The 19,939-nt window shown below is 47.4% G+C and overlaps 1 non-coding gene across 1 annotated transcript; it reads right to left on the bottom strand.

Annotated features, from left to right (window-relative positions):
* Positions 1–14,364: 14,364 nt before the first annotated feature.
* Positions 14,365–14,439, bottom strand: Trnal-caa (transfer RNA leucine (anticodon CAA)). The gene has a single exon. It is a non-coding gene; the product is annotated as a tRNA-Leu (tRNA).
* Positions 14,440–19,939: the final 5,500 nt, after the last annotated feature.

The following is a 19,939-nucleotide window of genomic DNA, read 5'->3' as shown; positions in this document are numbered from 1 at the left end:
AGCTGTCAACTTCACTTGCACATTCACTTATCTGCTTTGTCCTTATACTCTCCTAGTAACTGAAACTTCCCAAGATTTCCAGCTGCTCACTCTTTTGCATTCTTTACCTACATGCCAGTGTAACAAAAATAATAATAACTCCCTGATCAGACCCAAAGGGTCACACGATGGCAACTGTCCACCTAGTCATCCTTGCGATATAGCGTCATTTGGATGCAGTGTAGAGCAGTCCAGTCAATATAGGAAAAATGGGGGAGGAAATCGCTTATGGGCAGTTTCTACGTAAATCCTGGCGCACAGTTCTACAGCGCTGGAGGGGAGATTGTTTCTTAGTCATTCTGTACTGCAGTTATCGCGTTCTTCCGGGAAAGGCGACTTCTCCTACCTAGCTCAAGGTATACCTCCACAGCATTTTCTGTCAAATTCTGTTACGTGAGCAGACAAAAACCTTCACTGATCTTGTGTTTATGTAGTATTTTCAGTTTATTATTTGCAGCTGTTAAGTCAACTTTTACGTAAAATACTTTCCTACAACTTTGACCCAGATATAAATGCCCTCGCTGGCTGCAACATGTCTTCTGTTCCTCGCACGAAGAGATAACGGCTTGTCACTCACGAGATAAGAAGTACCATAATTCCTATTAGGTACCTCACCAATACTCCATGTCCTGAATGCAATAATGTCTCTCTCGGGAAAGGCTTCAAGGCCACCCAACGAAGCATCACCAGTGCGAACAAATGCAACTGTCAGCCAACCAGAACCACCAAAAACTTCGGTAGCCTTAATACTAAAATCAAATCTCGCGCCCAAAAAAGTAATAGGACCATGTAGTACATCCTGCTTGGCAGTTCCATTAACTCCATCGGCACCCGGTTTAAATTCAACAGTAGAAACTGCCTTATACACGGGCAGACGAGACCGTCTCATTCTTCTCCTGTAACGAGGCATCTCAACTATGATAATAAATACATGTATCACCCTACAAACCAAATCTATTTTGAAATGGGCCTTCAACTTTGACCCAGATATAAATGCCCTCGCTGGCTGCAACACGTCTTCTGTTTCTCGTACGAAGAGATAACAGCTTGTCACTCACGAGATAAGAAGTACCATAATTCCTATTAGGTACCTCACCAATACTCCATGTCCTGAATGCAATAATGTCTCTCTCGGGAAAGGCTTCAAGGCCACCCAACGAAGCATCACCAGTGCGAACAAACGCAACTGTCAGCCTACCAGAACCACCAAAAACTTCGGTAATCTTAATACTAAAATCAAATCTCGCGCCCAGTTGAATAAACTTTTTTCTTTCCTTTTTTCCTTATCCAAAAAAAAACTACACATTGATCTTGCCAAAAGCCGAGAAGCGATTCTTCTTGGTGTTGTAGCTCTCAGGGGCACTCTGGGATGCTCTCTGTGTGAGGCACCTCTGGGCATCTCTGTGAGCCGCAGCGCGTGAGTTGCGCATGCGCAATACTGTGCTGTGCTGCCCACCGGTGGTGGGGATGGAGGGGAGATGTGGAGTGGGGGGCCCCTCCCCAGGCCAGTGCTCTACATTTACTAAGCACTGGCCGCTCAATTGCGGTACACCGGAAGTGAGGTAAGCGCGCGCTATATAAGTGGTGTTTCCGGTAAGGCGGAGTCATTCGTTGTGCGGCTGCTGCACAGGCAACTGCTTTGAACGGCTCACCGAGATGCCTCGTTACAGGAGAAGAATGAGACGGTCTCGTCTGCCCATGTATAAGGCAGTTTCTACTGTTGAATTTAAACCGGGTGCCGATGGAGTTAATGGAACTGCCAAGCAGGATGTACTAAATGGTCCTATAACTTTTGTGGGCAGTGATAATAAATACTGGACTGGTGAATGTGGCACCATGCTGCTGTCTTTCTTTGACAGCGTTTCTAAATCCGAGTAACTGTCGTATGTCCAAAGGAACAGACACCACGCCTTCATATAATCGATCCGCCTCGATGGGCCATGAGTCCACCACCCTCACAGGGGAGGCACGACACCGTTAGGCCTCCAGCGGGAGCGTGCAGCTAGCGAGAGTGGATTACACGGACGTGGAGTTAGCCGCGTGGCCCGGGAAGCGCGCTCAGGTAGTCCGCGCATTTCCGCTGACCGCTGTGTCCGGCAAGCAGGTGAGCCTGGTAAGCAGGAGATCACAGGTTCGAGTCCCATTGCGGCTGGCCTGACCAGGCGTCCGGTTTTACAGGAATACTCCTGGTTTTCACATAAATGTTCCGGTGTCCTGAGAAAATCATGTGTGAGGCATAACTACCGCGGTTTTTAATCGAGAAACAAAATACGTGCAGTAATATTTTCATTTAGTCAAATATTTGTGAAAAATGTTCCCTAGAATTAGAATACCATCGAAATATATATTTTCACCACTTATAGGCCTATCACATTTGATTTAACTACTCTTGTGCCTAAAGAAAGAGTAAGAGACAGACTGAAAAGGAAAGCAGGTATTACCTATCCCCCCTCTGACTCGTTTATCTTCCACTTTATTGCCCTCGAGAAAAGTAAAATAGAAACCAAAGGAAGTATAGAGGAGCATCACTTAAACCATTTCTCCTAGGGGGACTGCAGTCATATCGAAGTTACTTTTGTGAAGAATGTGAGCAATGCACCGTATGTCAGCATCGCGTAGTGAACATTGTTTGCAATGTATGCACGCTTGTCACAACAGTCTGCAGTCAAACTAAACCTTAAATTGTAGTATGTAATGTATAATTGTATCTGATTACTAATGTCTCGATCTCGCGGTAGCGTTGTCGCTTCCTGACCACGGGGTCCCGTATCGATTCCCGACTGGGTCAGGGAATTTCACCTGCCTCGAGATGACTGGGTGTTGTGTCGTCTTCATCATCATCATTCATCCCCATTACGGTCGGAGGAAGGCAATGGCAAACCACCTCCACTAGGACGTTGCCTAGTACGGCGGTGCGGGTCTCCCGCATCGTCCACTACGCTCTGTTACGGAGTATGGGACTTCATCATGATCACTAATTCGTAATATTACATACTTTGTACGATTGACAAGTAGTACCTAAGAGTTATGTAAGTGACTAAACAATGCAAAAAAATTATCTAGGCTATTACAGTAAAAAGTATGTATCAATATTTTTTATGTCTGAGGAGAAGTATTTTATTTGTGTGTAATGCACCTACATTTTGTTTTCCAATTTACAAAATGAAGACCCTTTCTTGCAGTGGGTTTTTCAGCTGCTGCATCGTCATAGGTCTATTGTCGCTTTCAAAATATCCCGGTAACTGACAGAAGCAAGCGTATGTGTAGGAATGAATTTAAGTATATAGTATAAGCGCAAGTGTCCTGGTTTTTTCTGTTTGAAATCTGGTTTGCCTAGGTCGGGCACACATTTTCACCCGTCACCACTGATTTGAAATAAAGTTCCGATGCAGCTGATATCAACAGTTCCTTCCCTTTCTTTCGTTTCCTTTCTTCCCCTTCCACCTTCAGTTTACATACCATTCAGCTGTGGTGTAGCAGTTTGGTGGTGAATTAATGATTGGGCAGACAGTTACTGTACTTCTCTCACCATTAATTGTGTTCTGGTAGAGTACATAAATCTCTTGTAGTCAGGAAATGCTGGCCCTTGTAGAGTTGGCAGCACTGAACAGAGCCAATCATCACATATGCACAGTATGTGTTGCAAGTTAGATGTGAAGACGCTGGTGGAATGGTAATCACCATCTTCAAGTCTAAAACCGTGAATTGGTTATATTGAGACATCGGGAATTCGTAACACCTAAGTGACCTACTTCTGTTGCAGAGGGTGTCAATTGAAGCCTTTGGGCCTCTTTAGATATTGGGACGACTGAGGCTGGGATGATGCAGTTGATACCGCTCGTGGTGTGAAAAGTGGCCGAGCATTGATAATGGAGACAACGAAACCGATATTTTCGAATACATACTGACAGCATGCTACACTTTGGGACGTTCTTCAGTGTGGCAGACTGTTGAGAGCTACACGTGTTGAACTTTTTTTCATAATAGAGCACGTAACAACTGCAAATAATGTAAGCGTCGGTTTCCGCTGCCATTGTCGCAGTCAATAAAATACTTCTGCGCTGTTGACCGCATTGTCAGTATATTGTCAGCCCAGCACAGCCGTGAGGAAGGCCATCCCGCAATAGTGGCCGAAACGTCGGACAATTTTATATACTGACAGTGCACTCAACAGCCCAGAAAAATTTTATTGCCATAACTGCAAATAAATAGTCACTTAATAAAGTGAAATTAGCTACACTACATCAGCACGAGCTGAGTGAAAGTATTTTATCTGCTCACGTGAGAGAACTGGAGAGGAAGCGCTGGGGAGGTACAGCCTGTCTGTGAACTAAAAGGCGAGCAACTCTCGTGGCAGAGGAAGTCGCTTTGCCCGGAAGAACGCTGCAGCTGCTGGACGGTATGACTAAGAATCAATTTTCCCACTAGCAGTGTGCGAGGGTTGAATGGAAAGTAATGCTCCCACCTTCGTTAACTGGTTTTGGCTGGGAATATTTTAATAAATCACAGGCAGAAATAATCCTTAGAATGTCATATTTACATACCAATATTCACTTTTCCACCTAGTCACCAGCCAATTGGATACATTTATGCCTATGATGAACAAATTTTCTGAACCTGCCACGGAAGAAGTCCACACTCTGTTTACGCAACCACGGTCTCACAGTTCTCTCAACGTCTGCATCAGTAGCATAATGATGTCCCCGCAGATCATCTTTCATTATCGAGAACACATGGAAGTCAGACGGTGCTAAATCTGGACTTTATGGAGGATGCCGTACGGTGGTGAGATTCAGTCACTGAATTGCTGCTGCGGTGGCACGTGAAGTGTGTTTGTCACTCAGGTCAGATGTTCCCGCCTCAAAATCTTCAAAATTATTCGCCCATCGACGCACAATACTCACATCAACACAGTCACCATAAGCTGCTTTCATTCTCTGATTAATCTCCTTTGGGGTGGCACCTTCTGCTGTCAAGAACTCAGTGACTGTACGTTGCTTAAACTGCGTTGACAGATCGTCTGCGCAGGGTTCCATACTTTGCACTGTAACAAAACAACCGTTCAATGCTAAGCCTTCCCGTCAACTGGAGCTGTAGAGAAGAGGCTACGGAACAAGCCAGTACCTGCCGCATACCAATTCTGGCAGCTGTTGAAGAGTTACGAAAGTGGAGGCATTACTTTTCAGTCAACCCTCGTGGAACAGTGTGCAGAGCTTAGTGTTGTTACTAACTCACACCTGCCGTCCATATAGCGGTAACGCACTTTGTGAATAGTAACGCCCCACTCTCCACCCCCACCCCCTCGGGAGTTTTAGCACTCTGTGTCGCCACTCAATAGAAACTGAAATCGAAGATCTCTGCTTTCGACGTCATCTTGCTCTCTGTTGATCCTGCCACACAGCAACCACGAGACACTATCCGTCTCTATTCACGGCACATGAATCACCAACCCTTTGATCATGCAGAGGGGACACCTTACATTCATGCGGATTCTCCGTAGTCCACACACTACTTTGCTGGCTATTCACGTAACCGGAGAGGTGAAACTACGGTTCATCCCTGAAAAACGTTGTGTCAAAAATCCCCTCACCATTGTCCTGCCTGACGGACAGAAACCGGTTCCAGAAGTTCACACGCGCCGGGTTATCGGTGTGTCTCAGTTCATGCACGATCGACATTTCGCACGGATACATGGACAGTGATGTGCGGAGAACCTTGTCTGTGAAACAATCCGACACGTGGGCCTGCTGAGCTAGTCGTCCAACCGATTTGTCTGGACTTCGTAGCATCACGTCTTGCACCGACGCCATCTTCTCTTCGGAAGTGGATGTGGATGACCTGCCTGATTTTGAGCATTATGAACGCTTCCAGTCTTTCGAAACTTGGTGATGAGGTTCCGTGCAGCATTGCAGTTAGCTGTCTTCACTTTTGGAAACTTTGCTGCATATGCAGCTTCCATTGCTGAGGTAAACTTGTCTCCACTGCGAAACACATGCTCCACAAGAAACACTCTTTGTTCAGTCGTCAGCATGATAAGCTGGATCACAATGATGTCATATAAGACGTTGGTCTCCAATCAAACCGGGCCTGCGAACAAATACAAATACCTGGTCAAATATGGTTTAAATATGGTAAACAATGGAAAACGTAGTATTAATAATTGTCATATCAGTCATTCCTTAACACACCACAACATTGCACTGCATAGTTAGTTTCTGAACAGCCGGTATATTATTCTAGTTAACAAACTGTACATATATGAAGATTGTATCTGTTCTTTCAGACATGTCCGAAAGAACAGATACCATCGGTGACCATGGAGCTCGTTAGAATGAAATTACAATGAAATGAATACCCCTGGCTGCATACAGGCGTTGATATAAGTCAACAGGGACAGTTGAAAATGTGTGCCCCGACCGGGACTCGAACCCTGGATCTCCTGCTTGCATGGCAGACGCTATATCCATCTGAGCCATGTCGACATGTCCGAAAGAACTGATACCATCTTCACATATACGCTCCTGGAAATGGAAAAAAGAACACATTGACACCGGTGTGTCAGACCCATCATACTTGCTCCGGACACTGCGAGAGGGCTGTACAAGCAATGATCACATGCATGGCACAGAGGACACACCATGCTCGTATGCGTTTTTGGCGCCGTGCAGGTGAGCGCCACAATCAGGACTGCATACGACCGAGGCACACAGAGCCAACACCCGGCATCATGGTGTGGGGAGCGATCTCCTACACTGGCCGTACACCTCTGGTGATCGTCGAGGGGACACTGAATAGTGCACGGTACATCCAAACCGTCATCGAACCCATCGTTCTACCATTCCTAGACCGGCAAGGGAACTTGCTGTTCCAACAGGACAGTGCACATCCGCATGTGTCCCGTGCCACCCAACGTGCTCTAGAAGGTGTAAGTCAACTACCCTGGCCAGCAAGATCTCCGGATCTGTCCCCCATTGAGCATGTTTGGGACTGGATGAAGCGTCGTCTCACGCGGTCTGCACGTCTAGCACGAACGCTGGTCCAACTGAGGCACCAGGTGGAAATGGCATGGCAAGCCGTTCCACAGGACTACATCCAGCATCTCCACGATCGTCTCCATGGGAGAATAGCAGCCTGCATTGCTGCGAAAGGTGGATATACACTGTACTAGTGCCGACATTGTGCATGCTCTGTTGCCTGTGTCTATGTGCCTGTGGTTCTGTCAGTGTGATCATGTGATGTATCTGACCCCAGGAATGTGTCAATAAAGTTTCCCCTTCCTGGGACAATGAATTCACGGCGTTCTTATTTCAATTTCCATGAGTGTATATAGTTAAGACTCACCGGCCATTTGACCATCTTCTTCTGTGCAGTTGCACAAACAATGCCCGAACTCTTACGGCAATCGGCGGTAAAGCCTCTAGTAACGAGTGTAATGGGCAGGGACACTATGAATATAGTGCGGGACAATAAGTTGAGAATGTGGGTCTCACGGGAGGCGTGCCAGAGACACGTCCCTCCAGTCGACTATCCTCTGTGTCCTCAGTGGCTCAGATGGATGCCGGCACGGTAGCTCAGCGTGTCCGGTCAGAGCGCTGCGTGCTCTCTGTAATTAAAAAAAAAAACTGAGTCAAGGAATCAACGATCAACTTGAATGGATGTCTTGTGACGTCCACCCAGACCTAACGCAACGAACTATACCAAACAAAACAAAAAAAAATGGATAGACCGTCTGCCATGTAAGCAGGAGATCCTGGGTTCGAGTCCCGATCGGGGCACACATTTTCAACTGTCGCCGTTGACTTATATCAACGCCTGTATGCAGCCAGGGGTATTCATTTCATTGTAGCAAACTGTACTCGCAGAATTTTCACTTGATTCACCGCCTTGGACCCTCCAGTAACCTAACCAATTTTTTTCTGTGTAATCAAGCCTTTCTGCCTCAGCTGTAAATATTAGCGCCTGATGTTCATCCAGAGGCAGACGGAGTGCCTCCTGATGCGACAGAGGGGTGGATCCGACACGACGATCACTTCTCGCTGCTCCAGCTGGACATCGCGTCGCAGGAGCGGCTGCTGCAGAAGACCGTCACCTTCCAGGGGCTGGAAACGACTGTGGGGGACATTGTCCAGGTAACACACCGCCCTTTCGTTTTGGACAACTCTATCTACTGCCGTGGCGCTACGCACCTGCCATCGCTCTTGTACGTCCGCTGGATCGATGTGCGTGTATTCATCGCTTTCATTCAGGCTGCTTATCACTGAAGTATGTTGCCAGCGATTAAACGTAATTAAATCATAAAAGGTAAAATCTGAAATAGTAAACAACCTGAGATCTACCGGGCTTTCTTTGTTTTGGCGCAACAGGCGAATCCCCCATTAACAGATTCGTAAATCCACCAGTCACGCTGATATATTTATTCTGATCTTGACTTGTTACGCCTACCGGTATAAGTCCACGGCTATAACTCAGGTGATTTGAAATGGTTGAAAGACAAACAAAAAATCTGCTTAATGTTTGTTTATTATCACTGAACACAAATCAAGTGTATATTGCTATAATTCAGCATGTAGTCAGTGATTCCAGAATTAATTAGAATGGAATTGTCTTAAATGGTTGCCCCCATTAGTATGTTAGTGACGGGCCTAATTCCCTACAACTCTCCGGAAATGGCTGCAGCTGGTCGTCTGCTGCTGAGGCGGCTTCTTTAATTATGGCTGCTTGTGACGTCATTCTCAGGGCACGAACAAAATTCGATATCGGAATTACGACGTATCTTACGAATCAAATGTCATTTGTACAGTTCACACTAAAACTGAGTGCCGATTTTCAGTACGATTCATTGGATCACAGTAGAATTCGGTAACCCTTACAAATACATGTTTTAAGAAACAGTTTATACTTGAGTAGCTATGACTTTTTCTTGTTTTTTCGTTCTTCCGAAATTCTCTTCATATACTCCCAGTGTTCTCCCTTGCATTGCAGTAACTGAACACGGGAAAAGCGAAAGAGTGTCTCAGTCCGAATATTTACGCGAAACCATTCAGGAAACTGCCCTGGAAAAGATTTGTTGCGAAATTAGTTCTCACAAAATGGAAACAGACTTGAAGCTTACAGTACACATCTTTAATAAAAAAAAATTGCATCTGAAAATACACTCCTGGAAATTGAAATAAGAACACCGTGAATTCATTGTCCCAGGAAGGGGAAACTTTATTGACACATTCCTGGGGTCAGATACATCACAAGATGACAGGCACATAGACACAGGCAACAGAGCATGCACAATGTCGGCACTAGTACAGTGTATATCCACCTTTCGCAGCAATGCAGGCTGCTATTCTCCCATGGAGACGATCGTGGAGATGCTGGATGTAGTCCTGTGGAACGGCTTGCCATGCCATTTCCACCTGGTGCCTCAGTTGGACCAGCGTTCGTGCTGGACGTGCAGACCGCGTGAGACGACGCTTCATCCAGTCCCAAACATGCTCAATGGGGGACAGATCCGGAGATCTTGCTGGCCAGGGTAGTTGACTTACACCTTCTAGAGCACGTTGGGTGGCTCGGGATACATGCGGACGTGCATTGTCCTGTTGGAACAGCAAGTTCCCTTGCCGGTCTAGGAATGGTAGAACGATGGGTTCGATGACGGTTTGGATGTACCGTGCACTATTCAGTGTCCCCTCGACGATCACCAGAGGTGTACGGCCAGTGTAGGAGATCGCTCCCCACACCATGATGCCGGGTGTTGGCCCTGTGTGCCTCTGTCGTATGCAGTCCTGAGTGTGGCGCTCACCTGCACGGCGCCAAACACGCATACGACCATCATTGGCACCAAGGCAGAAGCGACTCTCATCGCTGAAGACGACACGTCTCCATTCGTCCCTCCATTCACGCCTGTCGCGACACCACTGGAGGCGGGCTGCACGATGTTGGGGCGTGAGCGGAAGACGGCCTAACGGTGTGTGGGACCGTAGCCCAGCTTCATGGAGATGGTTGCGAATAGTCCTCGCCGATACCCCAGGAGCAACAGTGTCCCTAATTTGCTGGGAAGTGGCGTTGCGGTCCCCTACGGCACTGCGTAGGATCCTACGGTCTTGGCGTGCATCCGTGCGTCGCTGCGGTCCGGTCCCAGGTCGACGGGCACGTGCACCTTCCGCCGACCACTGGCGACAACATCGATGTACTGTGGACACCTCACGCGCCACGTGTTGAGCAATTCGGCGGTATGTCCACCCGGCCTCCCGCATGCCCACTATACGCCCTCGCTCAAAGTCCGTCAGCTGCACATACGGTTCACGTCCACGCTGTAGCGGCATGCTACCAGTGTTAAAGACTGCAATGGAGATCAGTATGCCACGGCAAACTGGCTGACACTGACAGCGGCGGTGCACAAATGCTGTGCAGCTAGCGCCATTCGACGGCCAACACCGCGGTTCCTGGTGTGTCCGCTGTGCCGTGCGTGTGATCATTGCTTGTACAGCCCTCTCGCAGTGTCCGGAGCAAGTATGGTGGGTCTGACACACCGGTGTCAATGTGTTCTTTTTTCCATGTCCAGGAGTGTATACTAAAGTGAATCATTGCAACGCAGTCATCGAACCAGAGTTTTTCTATGGAGGTGAAACAGTAATTTTAAACAGAAAGAGGGATACTGAAGGAATCCAATAGAGAGAACTAGAAGTAACCAGGAAAATTTTAGGACCAAATTATGCTGAAGAAGGAACACACAGAGTAACAATAAGTATAGAAACTGAAAGCATAAGAACATTTATTCGGTTATGTAAACAAAAAGGATAAAATTTGTAGTACCATCAATGGCTACACCTCTCCAGTAGTGGGCACAATCCTATGCCACTCCTCCATGGCTTCCCAACAAGATCACGCGGACCACTCTCATGCAGTCCCGTCCTGGATAGCGCTACCGCGTCACAACACTGGGATTGTCCTCAACTGGACTCCGACCCTGCTAGCAACTGGACTATTGCGAGATTTCTTCTGCTCGACACTCCGACCACCGCTGTCACCAACTCACTTCGCTTATCGCCGTCCCAGTGGGCGGCAGCCCGCAACCACTATCAGTGCAGCTGCTTACTGTGGAACTTCACGACGTCTACAGAGAGCCATTCAAAACAAATGAAGAAGAATACTGACTTTAGGAATTGTGTTGACCTGTGACGACGCTCGTCCGCACACTGCTGGCACAACCCAACGGCTCCTCGAACAATTTCAGTGGGACATTTTTTCATCCGCCGTACAGCCCTGACCTGGCACCCAGTGACTTTCACCTTTTCGCTAAACTGAAGACGTGGCTATGAGGGCAGCACTTTCAAACCAAACAAGATCTTCAAAACAACGTCAATGCTCATTTGCAATCGTTAGCGACAACATTTTTTGAAGAAGATGTTGCAAAGCTTGTCTACAGGTAAGATAAATGTCTCAGCTTTTCGGTGGTTATGTTGAGAAATAACCATAAGTGTACAAAACTTTCGGTAATAAATAATAGTTTTCTATGAACTTGTCTTTTATTTATAGCCTATCGGAGGTTGAAAAACAAACAGCCCTCGTACAATCTGAAACAAAAGAATGGATCGCTGCAATTAAAAATGAACATTAAGGAAGCAGGAGTAACACAACTTCATATTCCAGACAAGAGCCAGTCTCATATTCGGGCCCCTTTGAGCAATTAGACGTGCCACAACACGTGGCCTGGACTCAACTAATGTCTGGAGTAGTGCTGGGTGGAATTGACACCACGAATCCTGCAGGGTTGTCTATAAGTCTGGAAGACTACGAGGGGGTGGAGATCTCTTTTGAACAGCATGTTGCAAGGAATCCAAGATATGTTCAATAATGTTCATGTTTGGGCAGTTCGGTGGCCAGTGGAAGTGTTTAAATTTAGAAGAGTGTTTCTGGAGTCAGTCTATAGAAAATGTGGACGTGTGGGGTTGTCGCATTGTTCTGCTGGAATTGCCCAAGTCCGTCAGAATGCACGATGGACATGAATGGATGCAGGTGATCAGACAGGATTCTTACATAAGTGTCACCTGTCAAAGTCGTATCTAAACGTATGATGCCCCACATCATTACAGAGCCTCCACCATCTTGAACAGTCCTCTGCTGACATGTAGGGTCCTTGGATTCATGAGGTTGTCTCCAGACTTATACACTTCCATCCGCTCGATACAATTTGAAACGAGACTCGTCCGATCAGGCAACATGCTTCCAGTCATCGACAGCCCAATGCCGGTGTGTTGACGGGCCCAGGTGAAGCGTAAAGCTTTGTCTTGAGCAGTCATCGAGGGTACACGAGGGGGCCATATCGGTGATGTTTCGTTGAATGGTTCGCACTCTGTCACTTGTTGAGGGCCCAACACTGAAATGTGCTGTAATTTGCGGAAGCAGTGCACTATGGTCACGTTCAACGATTCTCTTCAGTCGTCGTTTCTCCCATTCTTGCAGGAACTTTTTCTGGTTCACCGATGTCGGGCAATCGATGTTTTACCGGGTTCCTGATATTCACAATACAGCTGTGAAATGGTCGTACGGGAAAATCCCCATTTCATCACTACCTCGGAGATGCAGTGTGCTCGTGTGCTGACTGTAACACCACATTCAGACTAACTTAAATCTTGATAACCAACAACTGCGCTAGTCACTTGTCTTATTTAAGTGTTGGCGACCACAGTGCCATATGCTGCCATTTTACATACCTCTGTTTGCATATACCAGATTCTTTGGCGCTTCTTATATATATATATATATATATATATATATATATATATATATATATATATATATATATATATATAGGGTGGAGAAAAATTGTCACGAAATTTTAACCCTGGATAGCCGGTGCCAGTAGAACATAAATTACTAATGTCGTGTAGGTCAACAACACACAGTTTTTAAACTACGGACACTCGGCGCAACGTGCTCAGATTGCCCATGGGACTGCCCTGTTGCCAGATGCTCTGGACAAGGCACGACCACGAATGCCTTGCCTGTCAGAGATTGCAGTGCATCCAAAGCGGCCCGCACGCACAGTGGGAGCGAGCCAGTCTTCCAGTCTGGGGCTTAGGGGCGAATCCATTGGGGTCCTGACACATCCAACGTAGTTTCATGACATACGAGGCGCAAAACCATCAACAGCTGTTAGTTCGCGTACAGAAAGTCTTTTTCAAATAGTGTCAGCCCTGAAAAGGGCCTTTTTTATGGCGAGGATATTGTTTACTTGAAGCAGGTGCTCAAACTGGCGACCCTCTGACGCGACACGAGCTTAGTAAAGTCCAACGATGTTTGCCGAACTCTTTCAAAGATTCCTGCATTGCCCTCATGTGATTGGCGGTATGTTGAATGCGATCCATTAATTCCTCTTTGTTTCTAGGTGGTTCACTTCTAGGTGGGTGAACTAGAACCTTGAAGAATGCCCACACGAAAAAGTCTGGTGACATGAGGTCTGGCGATCGTGGGGCCATGTCCTTCGAGCACCACTGCTAATTACGCGCCGTCATAGAGTTCATTTAAATATCCGCTCGCAGTATGACTTGTGCGCTGGAGTCTCGTCATGCTGCAACCACATGCGTAGCTTTATGTTCAGGGGAACATCTTCCAGCAGGTCAGGCAGAGTTTCTTGCAAAAAGTGAAGGTAATTTTCCGTGGTGAGTCGAGGAGGTAGACGGATCGAGTCAGTCAGATGCTCACCCACAATGCTCACTCACAATGCCTGCCCAAGTGTTGAGCGAAAATCGTTCCCGGTGTCCATAGATGTTCATGATGAGAGGGTTTCCCCTTGCCCAGTAATGAGAGTTTCGACTGTTGTAAATGCCATACTGATAGAAGGTGCACTCGTCGGTAAACAACACGATGGTGGGGAATTCACGATCTCGTGCAACACGTCGCAGAAACCACTGACAAAACTGTAGCCTGTGTTCATAGTCCGCCACAGGAGTTAGGTCTTGGAAAAGGAGGAAACTAAATGGATGCTGGCCGTCATTGCTCAAAATCTCCCAGACGAACCAGTGAGCGACCCCCATGTCGAGTCCAAACACTCGAGTACTTGTCGTAGGTGCTTCCTCGAACCGCTCGAGAACAGTCTCTTCTAATGCAGCATCTCATCGTGTCTGAGGTCTTCCAGCATCACCATGATATCCCGCTAATGAGCCTGTTTAGCAAAGTCGCGGGTGATTTGCTGTAAACTTTTTCGGGTGTGGGTGGTGTCTTGCTGGGTACCATTCCTCATACAACCGTCGAGGTTCATGCGCATTACCATCGGCTAGTCCATAAACAAAAAGCATATCTCGTTGAAACTTCCTGGCAGATTAATACTGTGTGCCCGGCCGAGACTCGAACTCGGGACCTTTGCCTTTTGCGGGCAAGTGCTCTACCAACTGAGCTACCGAAGCACGACTCACGTCCGGTACTCACAGCTTTACTTCTGCCAGTACCTCGTCTCCTACCTTCCAAATTTTACAGAAGCTCTCCTGCGAACCTTGCAGAACCAGCACTCCTAAAAGAAAGGGTATTGCAGAGACATGGTTTAGCCGCAGCCTGTGGGATGTTTCCAGAATGAGATTTTCACTCTGTGGCAGAGTATGCGCTGATATGAAACTTCTTGGCAAATTAAAACTGTGTGCCGGTTCGAGACTCGACTAGGAAGAAAATGTGATTAGCACTGTGGAAGGCGACCACCGTTTTAGTACCAGGCAGTTGGTCCACCAGTACAGGGTGAGCCAGACAACCGCGTAGGACATTCTCCATGATAATTGTCACTACACTTATCACTTACAGCGTGTGCAGGGGTTACTAGTGACAGACTTTTCAAATTGGGAACAGGTTTGCCACTGGTTTCTTCACCAGGCAACCACAGTTCTGGGATTTGTGTCAGCCATCCTATTCACAGATGAGGCCACTTTTACGCAGATTGGTACCTTCAACTTTCATAACAGTCATCTGTGGGGTAGTATGCAGAACCTCCATGGTATGGTCACAGCAAATCATCAGCTTTGGGGCAACCAGAATGCATGGAGTGGGATAGTTGACTACCATATTTTGGGACCAGTCTTCCTTCTTCGACGCCTAACAGGTCAGAACTATTGGAGTTTCTTGCAGGCGACTTCGCCTCGCCTTTTGGAAGAAATGCCACTAATAATTCGAAGGGTTATGTGGATGCTACATGATGTTGCTCTGGACCACATCGTCGTTGACGTTCGGACACATCTTAGATGTATCCCTAGTCGATAGATCAGACAAGGATGTAAATTTGGTTGGTGTGCTTCTTCACTGTATCTCTACTCGTGCGATTTCTGGTTATGGGGCCATCTCATGAATACTATGTATGAAGAGCCCATTCCTGATGTGGAGATACTGGAACAGCATATTCATGCTGCCTCTAATAGTGTTCAGATGCAGCCTGGCCATTGCGAACGTGTGAAACTCAATATGTATTGAGGCACATGGAAACTATTTTCAACACATCATGTAACTTTGGCTGCATGGTACAGTGTGTATTAGACTGCAGTCTGTGTAACAATGTATGATTGATTAAATGAGAACCATGTGTTCCTAGACATAAGTTCATTAGACCTCTTTTGTTCTGTATACTCTCATCGATCAATCGCTAGTTTGTGTATGGTGGAAAAAATCATCCTGTACTGACTCAGTATGAAGGCACTGCAGAGCTGATAAAGGATGTGTGGTCTTCAGGGGTGGCTACCATGCTTCGCTGTGGACTGCAGGGAGCCCTCACTAATATCTGACACATCGATTTGCGTTGCCAACATCAGTGTGGCAACACGATTCTGTGTGACAACACAGCTTGAAAGCTATATACTTTAGTTTCGATGGAAAGAGTGTAGGCATGGATATTAAAATACAGAGATGTGTAAACAGGCAGAATATGCTGCTGTTGTTGGCAACATCTGTATAAGACAACAATTGTCTGGTGCACTTGTTATATTGGTTACTGCTAACAGTGGCAGGTTATAAAGATTTTAAATGAGTTTGAATGTGGTGTTATACTCAGGGCATGTGCGATGGGACACAGTATCTCGAAGGTAGTGATGAAGTGAGGACTTTTCCACATGACCATTTCACAAGTGTATCACGAATATCAAGAATCTGGTAAAACATCAAAGCTCAAACATAACTACAGCTGGAAGAAGATCTTGCAAGAACAGTACCAACAATGATAGAAGAGAATCGTACATCTGGACGGAAGTGCAACCCTTCTACAAATTGCTGCAGATTTCTGTGCTGGGCCATCAAAAAGTGTCAGCGTGTGAACCATTCAATGAAACATCATCGATATGGGTGGGCTATGGAGCCAAAGGCTTAATGACTACACAACACAAAGCTTCGTGCCTCACCTGGGCCCATGAACACCGACTTTGGACTGTTGATTACTGGAAACATGTTGCCTGGTTGGATGAGTCTCGTTTAAAATTGTATGGAGCAGATGGACATGTATGGTTATGGGGACAATGTCACGAATCGAAGGACGCTGCGTCGGCCGTGGTGGCCGAGCGGTTCTAGGCGCTTCAATCTGGAACCACGCGACTGCTACGGTCGCAGTTTCGAATCCTGCCTCAGGCATTGTGTGGTATCCTTAGGTTAGTTAGGTTTAAGTAGTTCTACGTTCTAGGGGACTGATGACCTCAGATGTTACGTCCCATAGTGCTCAGAGCCATTTGAACCATTTGAAGGACGCTGCATGTAAGCAGGGGACAGTTCAAGTTGCTGGAAGCTCTGTAATGGAGTGGGGCGTGTGCAGTTGGAGTGATATGGGACCCCTGATACGTCTAGATACAGCTCTGACAGGTGACACATGCGTAAGCATGCTATTTGATTACCCGCATCCATCATCGAGCATTGCTACGGAGTGGCTCCAGCAACACTCTTCTGAGCCCTGCAGGATTCAAGGTGTCAATTCCGTCCAGCACTACTTCAGACATTAGTCTTGTTTGTACCACGCTGCATTGCGGCAGTTGTGCATGCTCATGGGGGCCCACACGATAATAGGCATTAATCATGGAATGGAAACACACAGCCACAGAACGTACCAGCGTGACTTCACTTTGTTACAGGAAATGTTCAAAATGTCCTCCATTAGCGAGGATACATGCATCCACCCTCCGCCGCATGGAATTCCTGATGCGCTGATGCAGCCCTGGAGAATGGCGTATTGTATCAAAGCCGTCCACAATAGCAGCACGAAGAGTCTCTACATTTGATACCAGAGCTGTGTAGACAAGAGCTTTCAAATGCCCCCACAAAAGAAAGTGAAGAGGGTCGAGGTCAGGAGAACGCGGAGGCTATGGAATTGGTCCACCTCTACCAATCCATCGGTCACCAAATCTGTTGTTGAGAAGCGTACGAACACTTCGACTGAAATGTGCAGGAGCTCCATTGTGCATGAACCACATGCTGTATCGTACTTGTAAAGGTACATGTTCTAGCAGCACAGGTAGAGTATCACATATGAAATCATGGCAGTGAATCGAGGAATTACAGTACATACTGACGAAAGTAAAATGAGCTCTAACATGGAAATTAAGCGTTTCCGGACACATGTCCATATAACATATTTTCTTTCTTTGTGTGTGAGGAATGTTTCCTGAAAGTTTGACCATACCTTTTTGTAACACCCTATATATATATATATATCTGCCATCCACTGTTACCGAGTGGTTCTAGGCTCTTCAGTCTGGAACTGCGTGACCGCTACTGTCGCAGGTTCGAATCCTGTCTCGAGCACGGACGTGTGTGATGTCCTTAGGTTAGTTAAGTTTAAGTAGTTCTAAGCTCTAGGGGACTGATGACCTCAGATGTTGCGTCCCATAGTGCTCAGAGCCATGTGAACTATTTGAACACCCTCTCCCCCTCCTCGCCCTTCCCTGCGCCTGGCCACTGCTGTGCCTGGACTTGCCGCTCCACCGGCGGCGCGCCTCTGTGGCCAGGGCGACGCGCCGGAGCGGCTGCGGCGCGCGGCGCAGCTGCTGTGCGGGCGACAGGTGCTGCGCCTGCTGAGCGGCGGCCCGCCGGCAGTGGGCGCCCCCCTGCGCGCCGCGCCGCGCTACTTCGTGGAGCGGCCGCTAGAGCGGCGCTGCGCGCTGCGGGACGACGTGGTGCTGGCTCCGCCCCCCGGCGCCGTGTTCGTGCTCGGCGGGCTGCCCGCCCACCGCCGCGGACAGGCGTTCGCAGCCGGCGCCAAAACCTTCCGCGACGCCGTGCAGAGCGGCGCCGACAGCCCGCCGCCCGTCGTCCTGCTGCAGGTAGCCCGCAAAACGCATACAGCTCGAAACGCTATACAAGACTGCGCTGTACATTACGAGTGCTGCGTCACGCATTTAGCATGCAGCAAACTATAAATAAATGATAATTAATTGTAACCCTGAGCTGCCGACAGGTGTTGTTGACATACCTCGATGGGGAAATCTGAAAATGTGTTTCCCGGCCGGGACTCGAACCCCTGGATCTCCCGCTTACGTGGCAGGGCTCTATCCATCTGAGCCCCTGATGACACAGATGAATAGCGCGACTCCAGGGACTTATCCGTTGGACGCTTCCCGTGAGACCCACATTCCCAACTGTCCACTATCTACATACGTAATGTTCCTAATAGATACTTTGCCCATGCACTCGTTACTCGGCCCCTCTTAAGTTGGCTTCGGGCAACCTTTGAGCACTCGCACAGACGGAGGTCAATGGCCGGTAGCCATTTAACTATATATGAAGATAGTAACTGTTCATGAAAGAGCAGATACCGTTGATGACCGTGCAGCTTCTCTAGAATAAATGATAATGAAGGCATGTCAACAACACCTGTCGGCAGCTGAGGGTTTCAAATAATTATCATTTATTCTAGAGACTCTGCAAGGTCATCAATGGTATCGTTGACAGAACCGACTGCGGACCTTTGGTGCAGAGCCGGGTGGAGGGTCTGAATCAGAGGCTCAGACGGTTTTGCGACCGTATTGGCTGCAGATTCCTTGACTTGCGCCATAGGGTGGTGGGGTTTCGGGTTCCGCTGAATAGGTCAGGAGTTCACTACACTCAGCTGGCGGCTACACGGGTAGCGGAGGCTGTGTGGCGTGGACTGGGCGGTTTTTTAGGTTAGAAGGCCTCGGGAAAGTGCGGGATGGGCTGCAATGTCAAAGGGTGCTTGGCAATTACAGGACGTGCTTGGATCAAGGAACAGTCGGAATTATAGTTGTAAATTGTTGTAGTTGCGCTGGAAAAGTCCCTGAGCTTCAAGCGCTAATAGAAAGCACAGAAGCTGATATCGTTATAGGTACAGAAAGCTGGCTAAAGCCTGAAATAAGTTCTGCAGAAATTTTTACGAAGTCTCAGACGGTGTTCAGGAAAGATAGATTAGGCAGAATTGGTGGTGGAGTGTTGGTGTCTGTCAGTAGTGGTTTATCTTGTAGTGAAGTCGAAGTAGATACTCTGTGCGAATTGGTGTGGGTGGAGGTTATACTTAACAGCCGAATTAAGTTAATAATTGGCTCCTTCTACCGACCCCCAGACTCCGATGATACAGTTGCGGAACAGTTCAGAGAAAGTTTGAGTCTCGTAACAAATAAATACCCCACTCATACGGTTATAGTTGGTGGGGACTTCAACCTACCCTCGGTATGTTGGCAAAAATACTTGTTCAAAGCCGGTGGTAGGCACAAAACGTCTTCCGAGATTGTCCTAAATGCATTCTCCGAAAATTATTTAGAGCAGTTAGTCCACGAACCCACGCGAATTGTAAATGGTTGCGAAAACACACTTGACCTCTTGGCCACAAACAATCCAGAGCTGATAGAGAGCATCATGACTGATACAGGGATTAGTGATCACAAGGTCATTGTAGCTAGGCTCAATACCATTTCTTCCAAATCCATCAGAAACAAACGCAAAA

Source organism: Schistocerca gregaria, chromosome 4, assembly GCF_023897955.1.
Source record: "Schistocerca gregaria isolate iqSchGreg1 chromosome 4, iqSchGreg1.2, whole genome shotgun sequence".
NCBI lineage: Eukaryota > Metazoa > Arthropoda > Insecta > Orthoptera > Acrididae > Schistocerca > Schistocerca gregaria.
Note: the sequence above shows the minus strand (reverse complement) of the source record. Positions and strands in the feature narration are given on the sequence as shown.